Source organism: Camelus bactrianus, chromosome 2 (assembly GCF_048773025.1).
Source record: "Camelus bactrianus isolate YW-2024 breed Bactrian camel chromosome 2, ASM4877302v1, whole genome shotgun sequence".
Taxonomy (NCBI): domain Eukaryota; kingdom Metazoa; phylum Chordata; class Mammalia; order Artiodactyla; family Camelidae; genus Camelus; species Camelus bactrianus.
The window spans coordinates 11,943,175-11,962,339 of record NC_133540.1 but is presented as its reverse complement, the minus strand read 5'-3'; the positions used below and the strand labels follow the sequence as shown (position 1 = coordinate 11,962,339).

The 19,165-nt window shown below is 42.9% G+C and overlaps 2 long non-coding RNA genes across 2 annotated transcripts in view; both read left to right on the top strand.

The window, feature by feature from the left end:
- Window positions 1-1,177: 1,177 nt before the first annotated feature.
- LOC141579310 (uncharacterized) lies at window positions 1,178-12,937 on the top strand. Its single transcript, XR_012510461.1, has 3 exons — window positions 1,178-1,364; window positions 10,636-10,913; window positions 12,791-12,937. It is a non-coding gene; the product is annotated as an uncharacterized LOC141579310 (long non-coding RNA).
- Window positions 12,938-13,302: 365 nt separating this feature from the next.
- Window positions 13,303-19,165, top strand: part of LOC141579530 (uncharacterized) — a 53,348-nt gene continuing 47,485 nt past the window's right edge. Inside the window, exons 1-2 of the long non-coding RNA XR_012511071.1 lie at window positions 13,303-14,046; window positions 16,604-16,718. This is a non-coding gene — a long non-coding RNA (uncharacterized LOC141579530). The remainder of the gene's footprint in view (window positions 14,047-16,603; window positions 16,719-19,165) is intronic.

Sequence of the window (19,165 nt, the reverse complement as noted above, 5' to 3'; positions counted from 1 at the left end):
GCCAGTCTCCCCTGATGCAAGGGACCAGCGTCACGGCGGGATCCATGGTGGCCTGGACAGTGCACATTCCTACTTTTCTCTCCAGCCTTGGCTTCCTAAAATTGATGCTTTGAAAGCTCCCGTCCCTCTTCCCTCTGGCCTGGTGTGAATGAACAAGATACCTGCACCCACCTGGGCTGAGGCCAGGCCACGCACACAGCCCCATGCACACAGCCCACCATCTGCTGTCTACCCCTGGGCTCAAGTGCACCCTCTGAACTCCCCCACCCCAAAGGTCCGCGTGCCTAGTGCCTCCGCCCTAGGGGTCCAGATCACCATCAGGACCATCAACCACCCAAGGCCCACAGGCCATTGGCTGGCAGCCTGGGATCACCCTGACCCATCGGGTCAGATGAGACACAGGGTGCGGGGATCAGGGTGCCAGGGCGGGAATTGGAACCTCTTTCAGCCCAGCCTGCCTCGCCCTGTAGCCTCAGACACTAACTATGAAGGTGCACACTAGGCTGGATCCCCCGCTGGTGGCAGTAGTCATCATTACTGGAGCTCAGATTTCCCCACCCCAACCACAGGGTTAGGGGTGAGGGAGTGAGCTTAGGGTAGGGGTGCACTCAGAGTGAAGGGGATCCCATGGTGAGGGGGTATAGGTTGAGGAGTGTGGGGCCGCTCAGATTGGAACTGACCTGGCTGAGAGGTGAGGAGTATAGTTTCAGGATTTTGGGGGTCCTTTGGTGAGGCATGAGTGTGTAGGGGCCATAGGTTAGGACCAAGCAGGACGGAGTGTCAGGGCACAGACCTCGGTGTGAGGAGAAGAAGCCCTGTCTTTAAGGTCTGGTGGGAGACTGGGCCTGGCCAGGGGTGGGAGGGTAGTAACAGGAAGGGGAAGGTGAGCAGGGGAAGTGGGGCTGGTGGGGTGTGGCCTGGCCCAGGGCAGTCGTGGTTCTAGTTCAGTGCCAGGACCCAGTCGGTGGCGGGGTGAAGGCTCTGGGGATGGAGACCCGGCGGGACGAGCAGGAGGGGCACCACCTGGCTCCTCCCGGCCCCAGTGGCCAGGTCTGTTAAAGCAGGAGACCCACCCGAGCAGTTTGCACTGCAGGAGGGAGGAGGAGGAGGGGCGCGCACGCGCTGACGGACAGATGCGCGGACGCCGGAACCTGCCCAGAACGAGTGGAAGCTGGCGGCAGCCGGTTGCTCCTGGACCAGCTCCTGGAAGAGGAACACGGCCTGGGGTCTGGGCCGCCGCTTGCCCTTGGTTTGGCTGCTGCTCCCGGGCAGTTAAGGGGGCGCTGGTGGGGGCGTGCTGCTCGAAGCCGGCGGGTGACGCCTGGGCTGTGCGACTGAGGAGGCGCACAGGGAGGGGTGCGGAGGTGAGGTCACGGCCGCGCGTCCGGTTAGGACCCTGAGGCGGTTCCCAGCCGCCTCTGTGGTTAGTGGTAACCCCGCTATTAGTAGTTCCTGAACCCCGCGTTTTTGCCGCCGCTTATACCCGGGTTTAGGAGAGCAGGTACTGCCCCGGGAGGTGGGAGGGCACCGGACGGCTCCGAAGCATCTCTGACTGGCCCTCAGACCATGACCTGCTCCCGGGAGGCGGGTGCGGTGCGGTCGCGAGGCCTCGGATGCTATGGGGGCTGCCCCATGAGAGCCCCTGGATTTGCTCCCATCTTCCCCGCGGCCTGACCTTGGGGGCGGCCTCTAAATCCCCAGGTTCTTGTGACTCAGGTTACAGGTCAGGCTGCCCCTGGGAGGTGGGCGCAGTGTGATCAGTGTGCTGGGATGGCTGCAGCAACAGCGGGAAATGGTCTCAAACCCCGCGCTTTCACAGGGCAGCCCCAGTCCCGCCATCGCAGCCGCCGCCATTCCCTGACAGCACAGCACCTGCCTTCCAGGAGCAGGCTGGCCTCTAACCTGAGTTCCACGAATCTGGGGCAGCAGAGGCCAATCTCAGGCCATGCGCTGGGGAGTTTGAAGCCAATCCACGGGCTCTCATGGGCAGACCCCATAACCCGCCACTGCCTTCGACCACACCGCGCCCTACTTCCAGAAGCAGGCTGACCTGCGGACCGTGCCTGGAGCAGCAAAAGCCGAGCCCTGGACAGGCCGTGGGAGAGAAGGGGGCAAGTCGACCAGCCTGCCAGGTCGCTGCCCATCTCCCTGCCGCTGCCCCAGGTTCGTGGATCACTTGTTTTCAAGTCAGTGGGTTCCTGAGAGGCAGGAGCGGTGCAGTCAGGAGGCGGGGTCTGCGGGGAGGGGTGCTGCCCCAAGGGGATCAGGTGGACTTGCTCCCATCTCCCCCAGGGCCAGATCTGTGGACGGCCTCTGCTGCCCCATGTTCACAGGACGCATGTCATGTCAGTCTGTCCCTGGGAGGAGTGCTCAGTGCCCTCGGGGCAGCCTCAGTGGCTGACAATGATTTTGGAAGTGGGCTCTAGCCCAGCATAACTAACTCTCCTTTCTTCTCTTGCTTCCTCAGTTGGTGGCTGTATAGGCTTTTTCATTATAGGTTATTGCTGGATAATGAACATAGGTTTCTCTGCTATACAGAAGAAACTTTATTTAAAATCTATTTTTATATATAGTGGCTAACATTTGTAAATCTCAAACTCCCAAATATATCCCTTGCCATCCCCTTTCCCTGGTAACCTTAAGATTGTTGACTAAGTCTGCAAGTCTGTTTCTGTTTTGTAGATGAGTTCACAGTGTCTTTTTCTCTATTTTTTTAGATTGCACATATGAGTGATATCATTTGGTATTTTTCTGTTTCTGGCTGCTTTCACTTAGAATGACGATCTCTAGCTCCACCCATGTTGCTGCAAATGGTTTTATTTTGTCCTATTCATGGTAGAGTAATATTCCAGTCTATAAATATGCCACAACTTCTTTATCCAGTCATCTGTTGCTACATTTAGCTTGCCTCCATGTCTCGGCTACTGTATACAGTGATGCTATGAACACTGGGGTGCAGGTATCTTTTCACATTGGAGTTCTTTCCAGTTATATACCCAGATGTGGGATTTCTGGGTCATAGGGTAAGTATACTTTTAGTTTTTTGAGGGATTTCCATGCTTTCCATAATGACTACACCAAACTGGATTCCCACCAGCAGTGTAAGAGGGTACCCTTCCCTCTACAGCCTCTCTAGCATTTATCATTCATGAACTTCTGAGCGATGGCCATTCTGACTGGTGTGAGCTGATATCTCATTGTAGTTTTGATATGAATCTCTCTGTTTGTTAGTGATATCGAGCATTTTTTCATGTGCATATTGGCCATTTGTGTCTTCATTGGAGAAATGCTTGTTTAGGTCTTCTGCCTATGTTTGGATTGAGTTGTTTGTTTTTTTGTTTTTAAGTTGTATGAGCTGTTTATATATTCTGAAAATTAAGGCTTTTTTGTTAGTCGTATCATTTGCAAATATTTTCTCCCATTCGTAGGTTGTTGTTTCCTTTTTTTTTTACTTATGGTTGCCTATGCTGTGAAGAAATTTATGAGTTTAATTACGTCCCTTTTGTTTTTTTCTCTTATTTCCATTGCCTGGGTAGATTGCCCTAGGAGAACGTTGCTAAGATTTATGTCAGATAATGTTTTGCGTATGTTTTCTTTTAGGAGATTTATCATGTCTTGTCCATCTGCATCTTAAGCCTGTACTCTAGATCTGTGCTTCAGTTTTGAATTTTGAGCTTCTTAGAGAACACCTACTCTTAGCTCATATGTCAGATTCAACATGTCTAAAGCTGATTTCATAATCATTTTTCTTGCAGCGTATCCATTTATTCAGTGGCATAATCATTCTTCTAGTCTTGAATACCCAAAGGCTTGGAATGGTCTTTGATTTATATTTCTCTCACCACCCTCCACATATTCTTGGCTTCTGGAACTGTATGTTTTTGGTTTCAAATGTCTATTCTGATTGCTGATACTCTGATGAAGAGCGTTCATCCCTGATACAAGAATTTTTCCTTCTGCTGAATTCTTGGATATCCTCTCCCCTCCTTTCAGTCAACCTTCAGTTTTGACCCTCCAACATCTAGAGTCAAGTCAAAGACTTACCACAACCAGATCTCAGCCAGGTAGTCTCGACCCTTAATCACTTTGGCCTTACCTTATTTGTTCCAATAATTATGTGACTTAGCCTCCTAGGGTAACCTGTGCCTTATTAAAATCCAGGAGTCACCAGTCTTTTCCTATCCAGTCCTCAGTTAAAACAGCTTAGAATTGCCCTGAGAACTAGTTGGAGCCCCATCCCCTTCATTGATTCTTCCCTATTTACTCCAAATACTTCTAGCTCCTCTTTGTATTTCTGCACTGTTCATGATCGGTAGCCTGTAATCTAGTCTTTGAGTACTGACTTGGTACCATTGCCGGTTGGTTTCCAATGTGTCTCCTCACTTAGCTGGTAACTGGAGAAGACTCCCTTGTTCAGCCTCCTTTATACCTTCACCCTGCTTAGCATCGGGTAATAGCAGGCATCCAGGCAGTGCTAACCTACTTTATTCGCTGGGGTGGTGGTTTGGAGTATAGCTAATAACTATTAATTCAGTGTTACAATTAAAAAAGAAAGCCAAGAAAATCCATAAAACTTTATCTCCATGTTCAGTTTAGCGCTTTACCTCAACAGTTTTCTTAACTCTGTGTTTACATTCACATAGTGTTCAGTGCTTTTACTGTTCCCTGAGGCAAGCAGGTGAGTTGTCATTATGTTTGACTTTCACGTTACATTTCATATTGGATATATTTGTGCAATGACAAAACCTTCTTTTATAAGTAAACAGCTGGAAGCCCAGAGAGACTAACAGCCTAAACCAGGGTCACCTGGTTAGTGTTTGGCACAGGCCAGGACCGCGGTTCACATCTTCCAGCTGCTCCTCTTCCAGTGCCTTTTCATTCCAGTGCTGGGAAATGTAGCCCCATCAGCCAAACGGCCATGTCTCATTGCTGCCCCTTTACCTGCCAGTGATGGCAGTGCTACAAAACGTGGCAAAGGAAAGGTCAGAAATAGGAGTGATAAAAGACATGGAAGTGCTGGAAATGGATCCTCAGCCTCTTCCTCCCTATTTGAGCACCTCACAAGTGTCCCTCTCTGACACTGCTGTTCATTGATTATAACACAGTCTTTAAAATCAGACTGATCTTTTGTAGGACATGCTTTTATCCTGGTCCCTTTCCTGCTAGTAGTCACCGTCATGGGCAGAAAGTGCCTGACTGTGCTCTGTTTGTCACTTAGGTGGGAGGGGAAGTGGGAGAGGAAGCGGGTTGAACTGAAGCCGAGCTTTTTACAGCTCTGTTGTTCTAGGACCAGAGCAGTTCCACTCCTGCTTTCATCACCTCTCCACCTCTGAGTCCCAGCTACCCACTCCTGCCTGCTTCCCCACATGCCACGTCCTGGGGGAGGACAGTGTGGTTGGCAATGCCCCCTCCACCCTCCGCCTTCCGCCCTGGGAGGTGCAGGAGTCTGCTTCAACTTTTGAGCTGTTTTGGTAGTTGGGCTTTTCCAGCCTTTCTAGGCATCTGCTTTCCAGCTCTGGGAAATTGGAGATGTAACTTAACCATACAAGTTCTATACTAATGTATTCAGTGGCATTAATGTGATGTTGTCTTTAAGGTGTTCTGGGACTGGATAGGAGGTTTTTAACACAGGATGCTTCACATCCAATTCTAAAGGCCTACAGGATGCAGGTGTAATTCAAGTTCTTACATGGCTGTAAGGCAGACATGGACATTATTTTATAATATGACCATATGTTCATAGATTACGGTTAGTCCGCCGGCTCTGTATCTAATAAAAGTTTAAATTCCAAACGCTTGAAGAAAATTTGTGGACCATGTCTTTTTGCCTGTAACTAGTTGCAAAAACTGAAATCAAGACTCTACCACAAGCCAGTGTTTCCCAGTAGAGAAACCCTCTACTTTTACAACCTCTAAGTAATTCAGTGGTTCTTTGGGTGAGATGAGGGATGCCAGAGTATTTGGTTGGGACACTAGAGTGGCATGACAAGTATTCTGGGACTGGTTACAGTTGAATCTCTGCTTCCTATATCCTGGACTGATTACAGAGTCAATGTTAGTGCGTTAACCAGCTTCTGAATGCAAGGGTAGCTAGGAAGACAACAGAGAAAATAGAAGGATATAAAGTAATGGAGAGACTTCAGAGCAGTACAAATGTTGACTTTGACACCACCAGCTGCTGACGTGAACTTGGCAGGAATTTGTGAGAAATGGTGGGTGTCACTGCAAGAAAGAGAGTCCTGCAGCTTTTGGGGTGAACAGGCAAAGGGGAGAGCAGATATGGTGACCACTCGGGGGCTGATTATTTGTGTCCTGAATGTGAAAATGTCTGGTCTCCTGTTCAATTTTGCAGCCACAACTTCACGTGACTCAGGGCATTATTTCCACCAGATACCATAAAAACATCAACAACCTCTGTTTCCCAAAGTGTTTGTTCTCGATCTGAGATGATTGTCCTGTGGTGGGAGGTAAGTGGGCGGTGGGTCCTATTACATCACTCCCTTTCACTAAAAGTCTACCTCGCTGCTTTTCACCCTACTGCTAGGGGTGCTGCCATTCTGTTACACCTAGACCTATAAGACAGGCTTACCTGAATCCTCACGTGAAGAGGGATAGTTATGTGCAGTTTTAAATAATTGCTTGGGTCATGTGGTCCTTTGTTCCCTCCATTGGAAATCACTATTCCAGAGCAAATAGTATGAATCTATATAAACTATATTGTTTGTAAGATGTCTTCGGAAGTTTTGCAGTAGGTTTAAATATTTGCTTGGTGATGGCCTCTTGATTGTTTGAAGGAGGCAACCCTCACTAGGGGCTTTGTTGGCTCCCTTAGATTTCCCTTACTGGCAGTAGAGTGTTCGTCGGCAGAGTTAGAAAGTTAACTGGGCTGAGAAGCCGAATTTGCCCGCAGCTGGGAATTGGTAGAAGAGTCAGTTATGGAAGGAAGGATTTAGGATTATCTGGTAGCAGAGTTGTGGGATCCAAGCCCTGGGAAACCTCAGCTTTTGTAGAGTATATTCTGTAACAATAGGCTATTGGATAATTTTAACACTTGTTATGGGATGTAGAGTTGGGGAAATACTTAAAAGTGAAAGAACCTTAAAAAAGAATCTCCAAATATTTTAAAGAAAACAGTACTCAGAATGAGAGCTTTCCTGGAAAAGACTAGTTCTTCACTTCACAGGGGAAGCAGGGAGAAAGTGTAACTGCACTTACAGTAACTTAAAAGTTAAACCTTACCCTCCCACTTAGCTGTTTCCTGGTGTAAGTTCATATTCCACATCTGTAGTTTTAGACATGATGTGTCATTTTCTGGTACTCCATTCTGCTTCTGAGTGAGAGACTGACGCAAAGTCACATAGCAATTGAAAAATTGCACAAAAGTCTTTATTGTTAAAAATGTAGATATGTGGCAGAGTGCTGCATTTGCAAATGACTTTCAGTACAGAGAACACTTAAAAGAATGCGGTGTTATTTCTTTTTTTATTCCTTTAAGCCTTTGAATAGAAGGTTTTCTTTGCAGAGTTTCTGGAGTACATCAGAACAAGCAGGAACTAAAAATAGCTTTAAGAAAGCACCAGTATAGATGTTGTTTATAGTATGGTATCTGTCTTAAAGTTAACTCTTTAAAGCAGGAAGTTGTAACTCTCAATTTCTTAAGCAAATAAAAAACATTCTTGACTCTTAATGACATACTTTGTGGGGTGAAGCCGCTTTTGCTTCCATTCTGAGCATTGAAAGGCCTTCAAGGATAATTCTACCAGTCCTCAATATTTTATTTTCCTTCTGTTGTGAACTTGTTATTAAACTTGAAGGAGATATAAATATCATTAACTTGCTACATATGTAGATATTTAGTGTTACATAGTCAGAAAATTTGTGTACATCACACGTATCTACATAATTCCCCAGGTTCCAACTGTGTTCCTGATAAAAGAATGGTGGGAAATGGCATTATGGGGATATGTCTTGCAGTACACAGTGTTTCCCCTGTTCCCTCTACCAGATCTGGATATTCTTTCATCTTTCAGCTTCTAGAATTTCTACCTCTTTTTCTTAAGACAGGTGTAACTCATACCCCTGCTCACACAAATATGCGTATACACACACACACACACACACACACACACACACACACAATGTGCCATAGGGAGTAGCGTGCACCATCCCATTCTCTGACTACAGCTCTGATCCCACACACTGGAGGCAGTGTCTTGCACGAATTCATTTGTAAGTTCCTTTTTAAAACTCGGGTGGTCGGGAAATAGGACTGATATCCTCACCTAGTAGGCAAGCCCTCAAGGATAACTTCTATGGTTAATGCCAGGGTATCTTAATGTTTGAGTACCTGGGTTTCATGTCTTCCTGTACCATCTGTGTGACCCATGATTCCCACAGTTCTGTCTCCCGTTAGACTTTTTCTCTCAAACTCTGGACTCTTATAATATTCTGCTGATTTGGCATCTTCACTTGGAACTCTGATATCTTAAAACCAACGTGTGTAAAAACTGAGCTCTTGGTCCTCCTACCCCCCAAACTGGTTCTTTATGCAGCCTCCCCCATTCAGTTAGTGGAAACTTAATCCTTCCAGCTGCTTGGGTCAAAAATCTTGGAGTTATTCTGACTTTCACTGACATACCACATGAATTCTGTCAATAGATCTGGTTTGACACTGCCTTTAAAACATATCCAGAGCCCAGCCACTTCTCACCATGGCTCCTGCTTCCACTGCTGCTTCCCTGCCCTGAGCCACTGTCCTCTCCTCCTGCATAGCCCTTCTCAGTAGCTTCCCACCTTTCATCTCTGACCCGTTTGCACTATTCTCACCCCGCAGTCAAGTGAGCCTTGAAAACCTAAGTTAGATTGTGTCGTCCTTCTGCAGTGCCTCCCCATTTCACTCCGGGTAAAAGCCACAGTCCTTACAATGTCCTCCAAGGCCATACAGGATCTGCACTGACCCTTCTCCGCAGCTCCAGCCGTGCCCCCATTCTGGAACATGCGAGGTCACGCTGGCCTTGGTGATGGTTATTCCGTCCTCCTGGGACTTCTCACCTCCTAGTCTTAATTCTAACCTCAGTTCACAGTGTGCCCTGCTCTGGTATTTAATACAACATCACCCTCATCCTATACCCTCAACTCTCTTTACTTTGCCCTTTTTACTTTTATCCATGGTTCCTCTTTCCTAGCATGCCACCTCCTCTGCTGCTCTGTTGTGTGTATTGTCATCTCCACCCCCCACCCCAGCTAGACTCCAACCAAGCTCCGTGAGGACAGGACTTTTGTTTTGTTTATTGATCTATTCCAAGTGCCTAGAGTAGTCCTGGGTACATTGTAGGCCGTCAAAAATTATTTGCTGAATAAATTAAAAGGCTATTTTAAAAATGAATCATCCTTTCATTAACAGGTGAGGAAAGGAAGCTGCATGAAGGAAAATGGTGCAGTAAATAATGATATTTGCCTGTTGTACTATGTATGATATATATATATGTGTTTTAGTCTTAATTTGGTATCTCAGTTTCTTAATTTAATAGCTGTATTAAGGTGTAATTTACAGGCCATAAAATTCACATATTATAATTGTACAAGTCAGCCATTTTAACTATTTCTAGAGTTGTGCAACTGTGTCCTCATAAAGTCCCCTTGTGTCCATCCATATGCAGTTCGCCCTCCCCTCAGTGGCACCCTGATTTTATTTGTTTTTGTTTTTTTGGCAATCACATCTGAAAAGAATAATTTACACAGCAGTACTAATATAGCTTTGTACTTTTAGAAATGACACACTTAAATATGAAATCAGGAGTCATTGCTGAATGTAGGCAGCAGTATCAGACATCGGTGAGAAGAATGGACTTGAGTGTCAGACTGGCTGCGATATTACCCAGCTCCACCATTTACCAAGTTACCCAAATTATTTTCTGTCTCAAGCTCTATGTCTGTTATATGGGTGTAATAATAGCAGCTTAAAGAGTTGTGAGGATTAAGCAAACAGGGAAACAAAATTTAGTATAGTGGCCAGCTTATGTTATTACCTAAGAAATAGCCTTGCAGGTAGAGAGCAAAATTCAAATCAGTTTCTAAAGTATGTGTAAAATATGATCCAGTTCCTGCCTGGTTTGTAAACACGTATGCCTACTGCAGAATATAAAAGCAGGCTAATTTCCAACAGAAAAGATCATTTCTCAGCATTTCTTTCAAAGGTAGTTGCAAAATAATTTTTACTAAATTTTCTGTGCCCATCTCTGACAGAGCTTTGACACCAGGGAAGTAATTATCTACATTTTTGTTAAAATGATGCTGACCATCAGGAAGTGTTCCGAATTATATTTTAGCCTTTATGTTGGGAAATATTGTGAAACTTCTTCTAAATTAATGGGGGAGGGGCATTCATTGTAGCTGTTGTAGCCTGATAAGGCTTCTCTAAATTATCTTTTTTTAAATTTTAATTAAAGTAATTAATTAATTTTTTGCAGGGGGTGGTAATTATGTTTTTATTTATTTTATTTTTATAAGAAGTTCTGGGGATTGAACCCAGGCCCTTGTGCATGCTAAGAATATGATCTTTCACTTGAGCTATACCCCCCTAAATTATCTTTAATAAGGTCTTTTTCTCTGTTTGTTATTTTCTTTTATGTACAGATGCACAAAGCAGGGTCATCAGAAGCCTCTCAATTCCAAAGATGATTATAGTGAAAAACATTGCACAGTGACAGTGAATCCTTGGAATATGAAGAAAGATTGTAAAGTCCTGAATGAATTAAGAAGGAATTGTTACATTAACTTACATGTAACCATGGCTCTCTTACCTTTATTTTTCACTTTATAATGAAGATATTCCTCACCCGTCAAGGTTGCTTTGTTAGATATAGGGAATATCTAAAGCCTTTTCTGGAAGTTTTTTAAATAAATAAGAGCAGGTAATTTATCAGAAGTGTGAATGGTGTAATCTGCTCTGTCTAGTATGGTAGCCACCAGCCACATGTGACTATTGTGAATTGAGATGTTCTATAAGTGGAAAATACATAATAGATTTTCAAGACTTCGTACAACAATAATAATGTAAAATATTTATTAAAAGTTTTCAAAGTGTTAATCACACTTTTGAAATGATAGTATATTGGATATTTTGGGATAAATATAATTATTCCTGGAATTAAGTACACTTGTTCCTTTTTATTGTCTAAATGGGATTACTGGAAAATTGTGACTTGCACTATGTTTCTATTGACAGTGCTGGCTTCTAACTTATTGCAAATAATATGAAAAAAACTTTGATTAAGTATTTTATAATTGAGTAGTTGATTTCCATCATATTATTTTCAGGTGTACAACACAGAGGCTCAACATCTTTATATATTATATTCCATTTAATGTCACCATAAAATAATGGCTATATTTCCCTGTGCTGTATGATACAGCCCTATAACCTATCCATTTTATACATAGTACTTTTTACCTCTCAATCCCTTACCCCCTTCCTGCCTCCCTCTCCTCCTTCTACCCATTGGTAACCACCAGTCTGTTCTGTGTACCTGTGAGTCTATTTCTGTTTTATTATAGTAATTAACTTGTTTTATTTTTTAGATATACATATAAGTTAATAAATAGAATATTTGTTTTTCTTTCTCTGACATATTTCACTTAGCATAATACCCTGTAGGTCCATCCATGTTATTGCAAAAGACATTATTTAATTTTTTAATGGCTGAGCAGTATTCCATTGTGTGTGTGTGTTCATGTGTATATATGTGTGTGTGTATGCATGTATATATGTAAATATACATATATATATAATATACCACAACTTCTTTATCCAGTCATCTGCCAGTGAACATTTGGGTTGTTTCAGTGTGTTGGCTATTGTAAATAGTGCTGCTGTGAACACTGGGGTGCATGTGTCTTTTTGAATTATATTTTTCTCCAGACATATACCCATGAATGGGATTGCTGGATCACACGGAAGTATATTTTCAGTTTTTTAAGGAAACTCTATACTGTCCTCCATGGTGGCTGCAACATTTACATTCCCACCAACCGAGTAGGAGGGTTCCTTTTTCTCTTAAAAGGTCAAAAATTCTCTACATTTATATACTTTCCTTACAGTTTAGGACACAATTTGGCAAAAGCCAGATAGAATTTAATAGGAGTAAATACAGTATTTTTTCAAATGTCCATGCATTATGGATAGATATGTTATTGATGAGTTGGTTCCCTATTTTTGTAGATGCAGAAGTTTTTATAGCTTCACAGACATTTCAGTCTTGCAGAAAGAAAAATGTCTTTGCATTTTGCTGAACTTGTCCGGGTGGCTTTATGGAATTTGGTCCAGGCCTGCAGAGGTGAATACACATCCAAACCTGAACCATTTGAATGTCTGCAAGATTTTAAGAGTCTAGAATGTCAGATCTGGACTATAACTCTGGTGAATGACATCAGTGAGTGGACTCAAGAAAACTCCATTTGAGTGCAAAGCCTTTCATAAGCCAAAAAAGGCTTTGAAATTGTGGCAAAGCCAGAGACTTTTGTGCACCACATATGGCCACAAACCCATGGGGACAACCACAGGCCTTCTGGAGTGCCAAAGGAATTCCATGTGAGGAGTCCAGCACTCACAGGAATCCAACAAGTCCCTGCCAGCCAGAGCACCTTCATTGCTACTGTGGTATTTTGAGCAAATGTCTTTTCTTCAGGTTCAAATTGGTTTGTTGTTTTTTTTTTAATAAAAGAAAATCAAACAACTTCTTGTTCCCGTGGTGAAAGTAAAAGTCTAACATTTTCTGATTTCTTTTGACAGAGAAAACTTGAGCCTATGAATCTAAACTCATCTGTGATGGTCTGCAGCTGGGAGCAAGCAGATCAGTGTCAGTCCCTTTGCAGCCGTTGGCTGGGAGCCTGCATGTTCCCTGGAATGATATTTGAAACATGTCACCCTAGCCGTGCCTTCGCTCTGGATTGGGAGGCGAGTCAGTCAGAATCTGCATTATGGAATGTATGTTTCAGATCCAAAGCTAGGAGATCTTTTTTAATAGCCAGAGAATGTAGTCATAAATATATCTATTAATGTATTTATGCAAGAACAATTTTAAAGTTTTTTTATTATAAAAATTTCCCCCAAAATTGAAAATGAAAGAACATTGGAATTAAAATCCAATGGAATTAAAAGCAGTGGAATTAAAAATCATCTGTACCTTAGTTATACATAAAGAATCTTAAAATCCTTCTAAACATTTTTTTGTTCAAATGTAGATATTTTTCCCTTCCAAAAATGAAAATTATTATTTCACATTTTTTTCTTTTTCCTTTTATTATATATTCCATATTAATAAATATAATTCTTTTAAATCCCTTTTAATGGCTGTTTAACATTATATTGAACAGATATGTAAATAGTCCTAGGTTTAAGAAATTTAAAAAATTGTCATTACAATGCCCCTGCAAAGAATTTTTTCGTGTTTCTATTTTTAGTTACTAATTTGGACTAAAAGTTAACAAGTTTACTTTTCTTCATCTAAAACATTGGTTATTTTATGAATGAATTGTAAGGATTTTAAATAACTTTTCAGTAATTTCAACAAAGAAATTAACTTTAAGGCAAAAATGTATGATGGTTTGCAAATCTATTTTCATTATATCTTCACTTTTACCAGTGTCATATCTGTGTGTGTTTGCACAAGTGCTTTAACTACCAGCAATGTAAGAAAAATCTGTGTACTAAAAATGTGAAAATAGTTTCCTGGTTTGTGTTTTCATTCTCCCAATATAGGTTTTGGATGACAAGCTTGTATTTGCAAATGTACACACCCTGTGGGTGGTGCTCTGTACATACGCTGAGATACTGTACATAAAATTGCCTCTGAATCCCAATCATCTGAAAACCGTGTCCTCAGCCTTTGATACCTTCAGCTGTTTTATGAAAGTCCTCCAAGTGGATGAAAGTATCAACAACCGGAACAAGAGTTTTTCATTGCCCTATTTGAGAAGAGCTGCGTGAATGACTTTTATATTCAGGATAGAGATACATTCATCAATCCAACCACCAGGAGCCTCACTGTAAGTCTAAACCGAGTTTAGCTGCTGTCTTGGGGGTGATTTAGAACCTGCTGTTGAATTATAAGTGATTTGGTTTTGTTGGTTTGGTTTGGTTTTTAAAAGCTGCCCATAAAAATGAAAAAAGAGAAAGAAAAGAAATATGCCTACAGATTCCTGTTAGGATAGTAAACAGTGGCTGGTTATTTACCCTGTATAAACCACACGCTTTCTTAGAATCTATTTAGGTTTACTTCATCCTTTCTCAGATCAAGTATCAAGTAAGGGACAGTTTTAAAAAAAAATTCAGGATTAACTGGCTTGTGAGCTCCGGGATCTGCAAGGCAGCTTTCCCTTCCCATGGTGTAAGTCAAATGGCAGAAATGAAATAAAGCACTTCATGTATCCTCCGGTGTTAACAGGAAAAGGTGAGTCTTCTTGACCTTGTTACTTCCTGGGTAAAATGAAGATAATATGTCAGGAGTCGACAAGCCCATTTAGGGCAGGAACCATGTTGTCTTGTTCACTGCTGAATCCCAGGCACCAGGAAGGCTGAGTTTAACAAGTGGGTGAATGAATGAACTGTAGTTCCCCCAGAGTTACCATGTGGGGCAGTGTGGATTAGCAGCTAAGAGCATAGACTCGAGAGGTGAGGGTACAGCTCAAGTGATGGGGCGCATGCTTAGCACGCATAAAGTCCTGGGTTCAGCCCCCAACACCTCCTCTAAAATAGACAAATAACCCTAATTACCTCCCCACCCCCCACCAGAATTACCTTATTATCTCCCTGCCACCAAAAAAAAAAAAAAAAAAAGGTAGAAGTGGCCAAGAGCATAGACTCAGGCTGGAACACTTGTGCTGGTTTCTCGCTGTCTACCTTGTAAAAGTCATTTAGCCTCTGTGTTTATCAAGTTCCTCATCAATAAAATGGGGATAATAATAGTACCCACCTCGTAGAGATGCTATGGGGATTAATGAATCTGTTTGAATTTTAGAACAGCCCTGGCTAATAGTAAGTACTATGCATTTGCCAGCTCTTTTCATAATTACTGACAGATGTTATTATCAACCAAAGAAGTATTAGTTCTTTGTAAGGGAAATGCATGTTAGACCATTTCATTTATCATTTTCTGTAATTCAGGCTTTTTCCCTCTGAAATACCATTTTCTGTCTGTGCACTAGTAAATCACAGGGCTTTCCAAATTTCATCTGTCTGAGTTCTTGTCATGATGACAATACTGCAGAGTTTTGACATTTTTTAGGGACTCCATCTGAGATGACAGCAACCCCTCAAATTCAGAAGCACTTCTCTAACTGACAACATCTCGCATGAAATGAAGTTTGTAAAATGTAAGAGCTTCAGACGCTAAATGATGCCATAAATGCAAAGATGTTATATCTAAGCTCTTTAAATAAATCCTGTCATTGAAATAAAGGAAATACTATATTATAGCGCTCTATGACTTTGTTAGCTTGCTATCCGTTTATCTGACTCTTTAAGACAAAAGAAAGCAAAGACTGAGATTGATCATTACTACTGTGTGGTACACGTATTTGTGGATGAAGACCATACTGAAATGCACTGTCTAAGATACTAAAATGGACACTAAACAGCTGCTTGATGCACATGCATGAACAGAACAGGGAGCTGGTTGCAGGGAGCAGACACTGAGCTTCCTGGATCAGAGACTCAGCATAGCAGTCCAGCCCAGCAGTCCACATGTTTTATATTTATATCCCAGCAAAATTAGCAGTGAGAGTCTGAAATGAACTTTGGGGACACTTGCAAACAGCTGTCATGATTACTAATGTGGGACACCAGGATTCTACAGTGTTTAGTTGGCATCTGCACACAACCATTTCTTTTCCACTAAAGCCTGTTGTAATTGCTGGTTCCACATCCAGGCTGAGGAATCATCTCATGTGGTGTTTGGGAGGGAGGTAAGTGGAGTCAGGACCCATGCTAAGGCTGGGTGGGTAATAATCTGGTTCTAGTACAGGAGAAAGGAAAGTAGGTCAGGTGGGAAGGAGAATGACTGGATTTAAATTTTGTTTCTTGAGTAAGCTAAATATATAACATCATGTCAAGTTTCTTTATTGTTTATATTCCATGTGCTGTCACCGAATATCTACTGAATTGTGGGGACAAAAAAGCCTGGGTTTTAGAATTGACCCTGCCCCTAAACAGCCAGAGTCCAGGTTCCTCTGGGTGTCCAAGGAGGGGGCTGCTGCCTCCACTGAAGCAGTTTGGGCACTTGGGTGGCGTAGTTTTTTTTGCTGTGGAAGACTGGCCCGGTTGTAGGACATTAAGCATCTGCAAGGCCCTCACCGGGTACCCACGGTGGTCCCAGGACTGTAACATCCAAGTGTTCCTTTCCAGCCACGTTTGCAAATGACCCTCAAGGGGTTAGTATTAATCCTCGGTGAGAATTATGAAAAATTATATGGTACCTCCATCCCTTCTGGCAAAGGAGGGCCCCTTATTTACAAATGACCACAAAGTGTTAGCACCACATTTTATTAGCAGAACATGTGAACACGTGGTGACAGTGACGCTCACCTGTTTACTTCTGCTTCCCAGTGCAACTTCAGCCTCCATCAGAGGACCTCAGCTGCCCCAGCGAACAGGGCCTTCTGTACAGGGAATGTGCTCCTCCTCGAAGCATAGACAAGAAGCAGCCCTTAGATCTCATCAGGTGAGCTGTTGTGGAGAGCACTCCAGTGGGAAGGGCTCAGGGTTGCCCTCATGGCTTCTGAGTGTGACAGTCCTCCAAGAGTGTTACCAACCAGGAAGCTCACAGGAGCTCTGAGCTTTGTTGCCCCAAGTTTTTACTGGAGACTGTATTACAAAGACATGATTTATTGGGTCACTACTGACATGGCTACCCCAAACACTAACTGTAAGTCAAAGCCCTAACATTTGAGCCCCTACCTCTCCTGATGGTCACTCACTTGTCACAAAGCTCAAAGCCCCACTCCTCTAATCACATGGTTGGTGTCTCTGGCTGGCCAGTCCCCATCCTGAGTTATCTCATGAACACAAGCCATCCAAGGGTCCACCATGAATAGTAAAGACACTCCTATCTTGGGAAATTTCAAGGCTTTAGGGGTTGCCGTCCAGGAACTGGGAACAAAGACCTACCAAATTCTTCATTAAACAGGAGTAAATGTTAGGTTTCACTTAAATTATAAAATAAGAGAAGTATTCTCACTGCTTAGCTCTATCTGCTGTTCGACACCGTTTCACTACACCACTTGACTGTAATGTCGCGCTCAGCATGTGTATTCTCAGAGCATCAGCGCCGGCTGCTCCCCGGGAGCTTATGCTGTTTGTGCAAGGCTGCTGGGAGGAGGGAGGCCAAGGACAACTGAGCAAACAAAAATAATCGGGCTAATAAGGAAACAATTTCAGATTGAAATGAAGGAAATAATACAGTGTTGAGATGGGAGACTTGGGGGAAATGGAGTCAAGAAAGCTATCTTTGAGAAGGTTACATGTGAGCTAAGATGGTGATAAGGAGGCTGGTCTTTGAGGATCTGGGATAAGTCACCCCAGGAATAGAGGCAGCTTGTCCATTGCCCCGAGGCACAAATGTGCTCAGCAGGTTTGAGGAGATACTGGAGCCAACGCTGGTGAGAGTGATGAGACGCGAGGTTTAGAAGGGCATCAGGAGCACGGAAAGTAGTGTAGACTCTAAGTGCAGTGAGAAGCAGTCATGATAGTTTAAGCACTAAGGTAATTTTCTCTCACAATTTGCAAAGATAATGTGGAGAATGAATTGCAGGGACCCAGGAAGCAGGGAGGCCTGGTCGGAGGCTCTTGGAGTGGGCCAGATGAGAGATGGTGGGAGCCAGGGAGAATGCGTTTGGGGAGTGGAGCTGACAGGATGCAGTTATGGGCTGGCTGTGGATGGTGAGGAGAAGAGAAGGGTCAAGGTAGCCCCAGGTCGGCCTGGAGCCAGGTGCCTGATCTTCCTAATCTCAGTGTCCCATTCAGATGCCCACCTACTTGGGCAAGCCTCTTAACCTTCCAAGTGAGGGTTTTAAATCACTGAAGTCTTTTTGTTTGTTTCACATTTTATGGAAAGATTCAAACACGTACAGAAGTAGAGAGAACAGCACAGCCAGCCTGTCTGTATCAGTCACCCATCTCCAGAATTATCAACTCAGAGTCACTGTTGTTGCAACTTTCATCTCCACCTCTTCCCCTCCCCCACTTCGGGATCATTTTGAAGGCAATCCTACGTAGCTTAACCTTTCATTAGTGAAATGACAAGGTCTCTTTCAAATACAATTGGAATATTCATTTTTTTTAGGGTTACAAAATAATTCCCTGATTGTCACAAAAATACACTTTTAAGCAGTTTTGGGGTTGAAATCAGGATCCAGACTAAATTCACACATTGCAGCTAGCATATCTCTCAAGTGGGTTCTAATCTATAATTTTCCTGTTTCTCATTTTCCTTGAAATTGCTGAGGGATTTCTCTATTTCCTGTTTGGTTGATTTCATTCTCCCCTGTGGTTAGACTTATTTCTCCATCCTATGTATTGGCTTTAGCTAAGTGATTTGATCCTCCCCTAAAAGCTTGATCTGAACGAGGTTCAAATTTGTGCAAGAATATTTGTTATATGAAGTTTTGTACTCCTGTCATAAGGTACATAATGTCCAGTTGACTCTCTTTTTTGTGATGACAGCAGCCAATAATGATTGTCACCCGGGATCATTATTTCATAAGGGATTTTATTTCATGTGGTCATACTCTAATTTCCTCCCACAATTATCAGCAGGATCACAGTCATGAAGAGGCACTTTCTCATTAACCCGGATTATCCTGTAGAACAGTTTTAAAAGAGGAAGTTTATATATTTGTAAATATTTAAAGTTGATACATTTTTCTATTGTTTCTAATGTTTTTTTTCTAATAGAGGTACTGAAGATTGAATCTAGGACCTTATGCTAGCTGAGCACAAACTCTGCCACTGAGTGTACCCCATCCCCCTTGAGATTCATATTTATATGATATATTCCTTCTGTTATTTTTGTTTTATGTTATACAGAATTTGATGGCAGGGCAATGGGTTTGATGGCTATTTAATCATTCTTTATGGTATTTTGGGGTTGGTGTGTGTGTTTGTGTTTGT